The following is a 10513-nucleotide window of genomic DNA, read 5'->3' on the forward strand; positions in this document are numbered from 1 at the left end:
ATCTTAAATTTAATATGTCGCTTTCAGAAATTTGCTTTAATATTTATGTAATGGATGTCAGTTTTATTTACCATTTATTATAATTTTCTGCATTTCAGAAATAAAATTAATTAAAATTTTTTCATAAGGGAAGGCCTGTGAGGATTCAAACATTCATGGAATCTTCTTTATATGCTTTTAGAAATAATTTAATATATATTGTTCTGCTGTGATTGATTAAATACTAACAGTATGAAACCACTGGAAGTATTTCAAAAAAATTAGTAGCTTTTTAATTTTTTATATTGTATTTAAAGGACTGACATAAAGCTTTGGAAAGCACTTTGAATAGAATTTTATAAAAATGTCCTTTATTTCACAGTAGGTGGCACTCTTGGTCATGTTACTTTTAGAAAATAAAACCTTAGGATTTTAAAGAGAACTGGTTTTGTTTGTTCTGGTTTTTTTGTTTGTTTGTTTTTGTTTTTTTTTTTTGTTTTTGTTTAGATGGGTGTTTCATGCTTATTGTCCAGGCTGTAGGGTAATGGCACGAACTTAGCTCACTGCAACCTCCGCCTCTGGGTTCAAGTGATTCTCCTGCTTCAGCCTCCCTAGTAACTGGGATTATAGGTGCCTGCCACAACACCCAGCTAATTTCTTCTGTTTTTAATAGAGGTGGGGTTAGTTATATTAAGCACTTCTTGGGTTTCCAAAGACTGTTGAATACCTTCTGCATTTGAAGTTATCAAAGTAATAGTTATAGAATTTTGATACTCAAAAGATGTGTGAAAACCACCTATGTCTGTATTTCAGTAAACTGATGTTTCCAAGATAGATTCTGTTTTCCTAGTTAATCTTGTTTAACAAGTTTGAGTTTCCTGTTAATGTTGCTTAACTAGTTTAAGAGTTAACATGTATTTTGACTTGAACCCAGGAGGCAGAGCTTGCAATGAGCCAAGGTTATACTACTGCACTCCAGTCTGGGCAACACAGTAAGACTCTGTCTCAAAGAAAAAAAAAAAAAAAAAGGTAGAAAAGAGTTAACATGTATCTTGTATACTTCTTGGTTTTGGAAGATGGTGGCTTTACCAAGGCAGATGAATCAAGTAATTGTGTGTTCAGGAAGCACATCTGTGTTAAATGTATTTCTCTTTGCCTCATCACTTTAATACAAGTGATTTTTCTGATTTAGCTTTTAGGCATACTTTTTTTTCATCTTCAATTTCTTCTTCTGGGATTTTTTGTAGAAGGATCTTTTCCTTGATTGTCTTCAGGCAAAGAAAAAAATGTTGGAACTGTACTTTGTTTTAAATATCAAATCCCCCATCTGATGTCAAGAGAGTCAGGAGTGAAATAGTCACTACATAGTAACTGGTATTTACTGGAAACACATCAATCTCGCTTTTATGTTTTCCACTACCTTTCAAGTTTTTCTTTGTCATTTAGAGGATATGGATAAAAACTCAGCTTATGGTCTTTTTTTTCTTTTTCTTTTTTGTCCCCGGTGATTATTAGAGTAAATCACTGTCCTGTAGCTGATTATCACTTGTATGAGCTCCTGGGAAACCAGGGCCAGCAAGAGGTGCAAGGCAACCCTTGTTCCATTTCAGATTTTTATAGGACAAAATTGTTGGGTCATTTGGGGGGTTATTGATGAGGGCTAGAGAGCTGTTTCCAAATTGTGCTTTTGTGTAGCAGGATTGATAAGGAATCAAAGAGACCAAGGGATTGAGGAGGGTATGGATTATTTAGGTGCACCAGCGCAGTTGGATTAACATCCAAAGGACTGAACCCTGAACAAAGAGTCAAGTTACCTTATAAGCATTTCGTGAGTTGGGGGAGATTAGTACAGGGGGAAGCATATTACAGAGGGAAGAAACAAATATAGTTATTCAACTGAGACATACATTACATCATTTCTTAGTTTTTAAGAAAAAACATATTTTACAATTTGTGTTTACCTGCCTAGTGACCTTGCAGCTGCACAGCTAGAGAAATAGGGTCTTCACAATGCCTGAGAAAGGGAGAGATAAGACACACTAGCCACAGAAAAACAGGCAGTTAATTGTTAAAGAATTCTAGCTCTTTCTCTCCCTCAAAGGGAATTGGGTTTTCTTACATACAACTGAGTTTTTGCTTACACATTCTTTAATTTCTTTTAATTCCTGTTCTATTTCTACTTTTATTTCACTCATTTGCTATGGTTGTTCTTGGCAACAGTAGCTCCTTAACACATAGTTGTTGAATGACTGAAAGAAAGCAACTAATATTTTAACTCTTTGTTAAGCTTGAGATTGAGAGGATCTCCCTCAGATTGGATAGAAAGAATGGTGGAGCCTCATCCCAAAGCTGTTCTGATGAAATGGCTAGAAGGCAGATTGTAGTTCTTTGTTTAGATTTTTAAAAATAAAAAAGAAATCCTGACTGATGCCTGGCCATTCGTTTGATGACAAGCAGTCTTGAGCTCAAGGTTGCCTGCATGGAGACACAGGAGGGTGAAGGGAGCCTGGGAAGAAGGACAGATGACTGCTGGAGATCTAGGATCTCCAGTTGAGATTCTGTTCTGGAACTGATGAGAAAAGACAGGTTGCCCTTTCTTTTCTTTGTTGCAGGTCTCCCAGGGCTTCTTGGCTAGAACATATATGATTTATGGACCTGAAGATGACTCTAGCTTCTGCCCAGTTTTGAGTCTTGTCAGATTTTAAGCAGAGATCATTTTTCAACTCTTTAGATCCCAGATATGAATTTTGGGAGGAAGGGAGGAGCCGCTGACCTGATGGGATGTCATAATCCATTCATGGAAATGGTCATCAATATCTCAGAGGTGAAGGGAATACGTGAGTCTGTGGGCCTCTACAAGGAGCCCTGACTTATTGAATGGCTCCCAAGTGCCCAGGCTGAGGTCATAGGAACATGATGAGATGCAGGGATGTGGGATTATTAAGGAACACTTCTACCATCTGGTGGAGGCAGTCTGCAGGGGAGGAGACCTAAAGGTATGGAGAAAGTGCCTAACCAAGGCCTATCTGCATCAGGATTGGAGGTGCAAGGTGAGCATCCCTAGTGAAGCATAGGATGGGAGGATAAGGAGGTGTTGCCCACTGCCCCTGTTCAACTGGCATCACAGCTGGCTGAGTGCCTGCTATTGTCAGACAGCAAAGGTTACCTGTCCTGGAGAGCTCAGCTCTGCCTGCCATCCTGATACTGATGCAGTATCGGCAGAATTGCTGAGATGGGCCATATCATCACCTTTGCCTGGAGTGTTTGTCCTTTCAGTGTGATCATTCTGGTGCCAAGTGTTAAGTAGCATTTTCTGGTCTGGCCAAGAATATCCTGTTTCTCTTGCCTGCAAGGTCTGTGCAGATCTTTTCAGTACTTAGATTGAGCTAATTTCAGCCAGAGTGGCTTGGAATTCATAGCACAGTGGCTTAGAGTATAGATTCGAAAGCCTTTGAGCCAGATTGCCTGGGTTCAATTGTCACCTATGCTACTTACAAGGTAGATGAACTCAAGTCACTTAACTGCTTTATGCCTAATTTAAAATTACACCCTTACAACTACATGTGAAAGGGAGATGATACTGCTACCTACCTACTTACCTACCTACCTATGTACCTACCTGATAGGGCTGTTAGGGGATTGAAGGTGATCATACTTGTAAAGTGCTTAGCAGAACATTGCATGAGTGTGTTGTCATTATTAATTTGCTATTCCTTGTCCTATTCAGAAAGGATTTCAAGAGCCTTAGATGTAGTCCACTAATATGAAGCCTTCATGTGCATGTGGTCTGTCTTGTTTATCGCTGTGCCAGGCACAAAATAGGTACTTCATAAATATTTGTTATATGGGTGAAAGGGCCTGCTCAAGGTTGATGAGCTGGATTAAAGTGATTTCTTAAGGATCCTCTAGCTCAATGTGTTTGAAAAAATATTTCTTCTTTTGACATGAGACCCTTTCACAGCATACTCAAGATACTGTGCTACTCTGATATTTGTATCTTTCTCAAGTTTTATTTTTTTATTTTTATTTTTTCAAACATACATCAAAATAGAGATAGTAAAATGACTTATCGTGCATCCATCCCCAGCTTTCATGACTATCAGCATTCTGTTATTTTTGTCAGCTCTCAGCTTCTTTGTGGGAATGTTCTTCTTGCTGGTGTGTTCTCAGGCAAAACCTAGCAATTATATTGTGTCACCTGTAAGTTCTTCAATGTATATCTCTAACAGATACATCACCTCAGCACAACCACAATGTCATCATCATATCTAACACAAGTGACTATGACTCCTTAATATCATCTGAGACCCTTCTGTGTTGTGTCTCCTCATGCTCTCAAAACTCCAAATATTGCATTAGGTTAATGTCTTTTAAGTTGCTTTTAGTCAATGGCACACTCCTTACACCCCTTACACATATACATGGACACTTTTTTCCCTCATAATTCATTTGTTAAAGAAACTGATTGCTTTGTTGTGTAGACTTTCCTACAGTTTGAACCTGACCTACTATATCTTTAGGGTGTTGCTTGATCCTCTCTTCCTCATGTAACTGGTAATTTCATGTAAAATGGTAATTAGATCTAGAACTTGTTTATATTCACATCCAAGATTTTTTTTGCAAGCCCATATTATAAAGTGTTTTACTTCCTACTGCATCAGACAAGGCATTTAATGTCTGTCCCACTTTTAATGCTGGTAAGATGGATCAGTGGTTTCAGTGTTTTTCAGCCTGATTCATCCAATATAATGGTCTTCAACTAACTTCCACCCAATTGTTTTAGCAGCCATCGATCATTGCCAATAGCTATTTTTTCATTAAGGATTAATAATCCATTTCTGTTATTCTTCCTGCATATATTGTCTGTGATTCTTCCATATAGAACTTTCCCTCATCAGCTTTGATTCCCCTGAAATCAGTCTGTAAAGAAAAGGCAGGATTGCTGCTCAATTTCTTTCATTTTATTCATCAGTTAGCATACTACGAGTTTGTGCTTTAGCAACCTTCAGATGACCAGTGAGATTATTTTAAGTATCATTATGAACTCATGGCTTTATATACATTTGATTGTTTTCATCCACTGCAGTCATTTTTTTTTAATGTTCAGTTTATTTTAGTTCACCCCTGCTGTGCCAATGTTTCACACTGGAGTCATTGTGCTTGATAAGGTTTGGGGCTCTTAACAGGTTCAAAAAGTGCTCTAATAAACAGGTAGGAGGAAAAGGAGATAAGTGTGGTGCTAAGAAGCCTCTTGAAGAAAGTGTTTCATAGATGATGGATTGGCTAGCTGTGTCATGCTGGTGATAGGACAGGAAAGATGAGTTCTGATGAGTGTTGATTGAGTGACCATTGATTTGGCACCTGGATGGTCAGTGATGATCTTGATAAGATAGATGGTGGGAGTGAAAACATTGAAGTAGGGTTAGGAGCAATTCATAGGAAAGAAATTATAATGAATATAGATAATAGTTTTAAAGACATTTACTATAAAGAGAAGAAAAGAGATGAAATGGTAACTGTTGGAAAGTGGGATCAAGAGAACATTTATTGTACTTAGTGGGTTATTATATTTTTGAAACTTTTTGTTTTGAAATAACTTTAGATTTACAGAAGAGTTGCAAAGATAGGGGTCCTCTATATCCTTCGTCCAGCTTCCCGAAATGTTTAACATAACTATGGCATCTTTATCAAAACCAGGAAATGAATAGTACAGCTAAGTTGGTACAGTACTATTAATTAAAGGACCATTTTTTAAAAAAATGAGTGAAGTAACAGCCTGATTGTATGAAAAACCATGAAAGAGTCATTCGGTGGTACTCATGGAAGTGACACCTTTTTCAAAAAAATGATATATTAACTATCATTTATTGAGCATCAGCTATGTGCAATCACTGAGCTAGACATTGAAGATAGGAAAGTATAAGACAAAGGAGCAAGTTAAATACTTTGGGAAACCATTTTTTTTTTAAATGAGCCTGAGAGTGATAGAAGGTATCTTCTGGAAATAACCTTGTTACACATTGAGAACATTTCAGCAAAATTGAAAGTGGAAATGCTCTTGGGGAAATTTTTTTTTTTGCACCTGTCACTGTTTGAAAAAGAAGCTATAGCAGATAGATGACTAGGTGTCACTGGAATGATGGATCCTAGGGGCCTAGGGGTAGGGGAGTGGGAAAGACTGCACACATGCTCTGGAGATTCAGGAGGATTGTTATACTGGAGTCATAGCAGAAATGCATGCATGCAGTAATTGTCCAATGATACAAGGTCATGTCGCTCCTATTTTTTTCTTTCTGAATGGAAAACAGCAATTTCTTCCATTCCTGGTTATTGCAGATGATCTGATAATTTAACCTGAGAGCTGGATCTGATAATTTAACCTGAGAGACACTATTTCATTTTATTTTGTTTTAAAACTCAAAATAAGTATACTGTTCTTTTCTTAGAGAAAACCGTCAGATGTCTGGTCTTTAATATTACTGTTTCTTAACCTACAATAAGCTAGCACTGTAGTGATGATATGTAGATACCTCCTAATGTGCCGTAAAATCAAGGCATGCATTTTAAAATTTTTTGCACTCAGGAATCCAATCTTTAATTGTTGTTGAGCAGCCATCTTGATCTGGTCTTTTTTGAATTCTTAAAACCTACAAGAGCTTATCAGGTAAACTGGCCCCTTCCAGCTCATCCCCATGTCCTATTTTGCTATATTTGAGCATAAGAAGATTTTGTATTTTCCTTTTTTTAATTAATTACCTAATAATTATGACCAAAAATTATTAATTTCATTAATTACCTAATAAAATGTGACCACACCTATTAAATAAAAGTACATATATTAAAATGCTGAAGTTCTCTTCTCCCCTATCCTGTCCCCTCACCTAGAAGGAACCTCCATATAAAGAACTTGCTGGGTATACTTTAAGATATTTTATGGTGTATTAACCTTGTATACACACCAAACTATATAATCATATACAACTATGTGTACATATACAACTATGTATCTCATTCTTTTAACACATTTCAAATTCTTGGTGTATACCATAATATACTTAACGGTATCTCCATGATGGACATTTAAATTGTTTGCAGTTTTTGGCTATTACAAGCAATATTGCAGTAAATTTGTTTGTATAATTTTTCTGCACATATTCCTGTAGAATTACTAGAAGTGCCATTTCAGAATTAAAAAAAAATGTCTAGCATTGCCAAGTTACCCTATAAAATACCTATTCAGTTTATATTCTAACACGACATGAAAATGCCCATTTTTGGACAACATTACATGCCCTCAGTCTTTAAGTATTTTTCCCTTAATCAGTTAGATGAAAGGAACTTTTTTTAACTAACAATTTTCTGATTGTCCCATAGCTTTTTATTTTTCCTAAGGTATTTTAGCCATCCTTATTTCTTCTTTTCAGAATGGCATATTCCTATTGAATATCCATTTTGATATCTTACTGATTTATAACTCTTTATAAAAACAGAATGAGTGCTAATCCTTTGTTATGTATGTTACAAATATATATTTTTGCCAGTCTGTTACCAGTTCCTGAATTCTATTTGTTGTAACTTATACCAGAGTTTTAATGTTCTATATAATCACATATGTTGGTCTTTTCCTTAGACTTTTATGGATATGTTTTCTTCTGATACTTCAATAGAGTAAAACTCCAATTAGGCCTATCTGCCTTAGAGAATATAGGCGCCCAGAGAGAAGAAACAAAAAATGAGGCAGATTGGTTGTTCTTTTGATGTGGTGGAAGCAACATGACACCAGGCTTCAAGAGATCTAAATCATGCCCATTCTACAACCTGTTGCCTGTGTGACTCATTCCACCTGTCTCTGAAACCTACTTTCCTTATCTGTCACTGCGGTTAGGACTGTGCTGTTTAAAATTCCTTTCAGCTTTACCTTTCTATAATTCCATGATAGAAAAATGGGCTTTAGAGATCAAGATTGAGCATCCTGAGAGATGTCTAAGGAGTATCTTGGCTGTCTTCAAACACCCGATTGATTCTTGGAATGACTGTTGTTAATATCTCTGGGGTTGACAAAGTAAGAAGACATTGTTGTGGACTGAAGCAAGGGAAAAGTGCAGTTTGATACGAAGGACTTTTGGACTATACTGTTGATTAAATTCTGGAGTCAGGGCTCCAGAGAAATAGTGGAATTACCATTAGTAAGAAATAAAACTAACATTTGCATACTGCGGCTTAAAGTATACTTGCCTAAGACAGGAACTGGATTGATGGTCCCCTAGGTTCATAAAAAGGAGGTGTTTTAGAAGTTATTAACTTAAGCGTTTTGTGGATCTAGAAACTGAAAAGATGTTCGTTCTTCTAAGGTGATTATTCTAAGGTGTTTTTTGTTTGTCTGTTTGTTTGTTTGTTTCTTCATTAAACAATCAGCAAGATATGAGGTACCCAGGACTGAAGGTTCATGAACTCAGAGGTCCAATACAGGAAGCATTTTAATGCTAACCCTGATAAGTGAAATATATTTCTTACTACCTTTAAGCCTTTATATTATTTAGAGGCCACAGAAAAACCCAAATCCAAATTGAAACTAAACTAAATGACTAGTGAGTAACACCTTTAGATACACAAGTGTAAGTTTTACTGCATTAATGGATCAGAAGATTTTCTTTCACCAGTCAGCAACATGGGATCATGTTTTAAAACTGTCTCTGGATGAATGAATATCTTTACTCTTTCTTCAAGACCCCGTCCCTAGAGTTGATAACCAGGGTGGTTCTCCACCAATTCCTGACTCAGTGCTTTGCTGGAATTGCCGGCATTACCATTAGACATCATTTGGGGGCAGAATTCCCACTCAGCCTGTCAGACTCAAAACAGCTTGTTCCCTTTGCACTCCCACATGCATATCACGGCACCACCCCAATAGTTGCTGCCTTCTGTTGCCACACAACTGCCTCCCTTCCAAAAATAAAGACATCATTCTTTGGATCTTTTTTACTTTTTTTTTTTTTTTTGAGATGCAATCTTGTTCTGTCACCCAGGATGGAGTGCAGTGGCGTGATCTCGGCTCACTGCAACCTTTACCTCCTGGGTACAAGCGATTCTCCTGCCTCAGCCTCCTGAGTAGCTGGGATTATAGGCACATGCCACCACGACTAATTTTTGTATTCTCAGTAGAGATTGGGTTTCACCATGTTGGTCAGGCTGGTCTTGAACTCTTGACCTCATGATCTACCCACCTCCTCCTCCCAAAGTGATGGGATTACAGGCGTGAGCCACTGTGCCCTGCTGCTTTGGGTCTTAAGAAAGTTATGAATACTTCACTTTTAGTGACTTTGGTATTGAAAGCATCACTCAAGCTCTGAAAACTAAACCATGCCAGAAGTTATAGAAAAGCTGCAGGCAATATCACTAGAATATTTATTACTCTGAGGAAATGCCTTTGACAAGGACAGAGTTGGCAGCTTCAATACCTCCCTCATTCCCCAATCATTCGCAAAATCCAGTCAGTTTTTACTTCTAAATAACTCTCAAATCTGTCCCCTTGTTTGCTAAGATGCAAGCCAGCAGCCCCTACCTGGACTAAAGCACTGGCCTCTGCACCCTCTCTGGGACCCCTACATTTTCCTCATTCAACAGCCAGAAAGATATTTTTATAAATGGAAATCTGATGCCATTTCCCTGCTTAAAACTGATCAGTGGCCTCCTATTAACCCTTTCAATAAGGACCAAAATCCTTACCATGGTTCACGAGGCCTTTCTGCATTGCTGTCTTCTCAGCACCTAGCAAAGTTGTATAGGAATTTTAAAATGTGTATCTGTATAATAAATCATTTGATCCACTCATGCCCACATAAATGCACATGCCTCTTCTGTAGTCTGGCTTCCTGTACTGGAGGTACATGCTGCTGTTTTCCAAGGTCTGGGGAAGCAAGTATCAACCAGGTTCAGAGAGCCAATTGTCTGCAGCCAGGGTTTGTTTTCCTAATCTGTCCACTGAAATGATTGTTATCAACAAGAACCTGTGACGAACATTACTTGTTTCCTTCTCTCATGACAGCTACCTCAGAAACTCAGTCAAAGACTCATTGGGTTTTGTCCTTAGATCATGTTCACACACTTCCTTATTCCAAACTCCAGGAGCCAGGTACAGGAAACCCAGCCTTTCCTGGGAAGCTGCATCAGTGGTTTTGGCAGGTCATAGTGTAGGAAGAGCACTAATCACCAGGGCCCACCCTGCACTACTCACACAGTTGACTCCTCCAGCACTTCCTGCAGTGATGTTGGAAATAGGACCTGTAGCAACAACTGGGAGTCAGTACTGAGCTTCTCCTGGCCACACACACCAGGTCATCCTCACCCTTCCCCCAGATTGCCAATCCTTTCAAGACTTGATCTTCAACCCTAGGCTGCTCTGAGTCCTAGAAGGACAGAGCCCAGACTGTGTGCTCCCTGCAGCACAGTTCCCCTCCGCCAGCGAGGAGCTGAGCTAGAGTGGGTTGCATGAGTTTTGGGTCAATGTATTTCTACTAATAACCACTGTCTACAC

General features: G+C 38.1%; 1 pseudogene; it reads right to left on the reverse strand.

Moving 5' to 3' along the window:
• Nucleotides 1–629: 629 nt before the first annotated feature.
• On the reverse strand, nucleotides 630–3220 carry LOC141409578 (THAP domain-containing protein 5 pseudogene; annotated as a pseudogene).
• Nucleotides 3221–10513: the final 7293 nt, after the last annotated feature.

Source organism: Macaca fascicularis, chromosome Y, assembly GCF_037993035.2.
Source record: "Macaca fascicularis isolate 582-1 chromosome Y, T2T-MFA8v1.1".
Classification (NCBI taxonomy): Eukaryota; Metazoa; Chordata; class Mammalia; order Primates; family Cercopithecidae; genus Macaca; species Macaca fascicularis.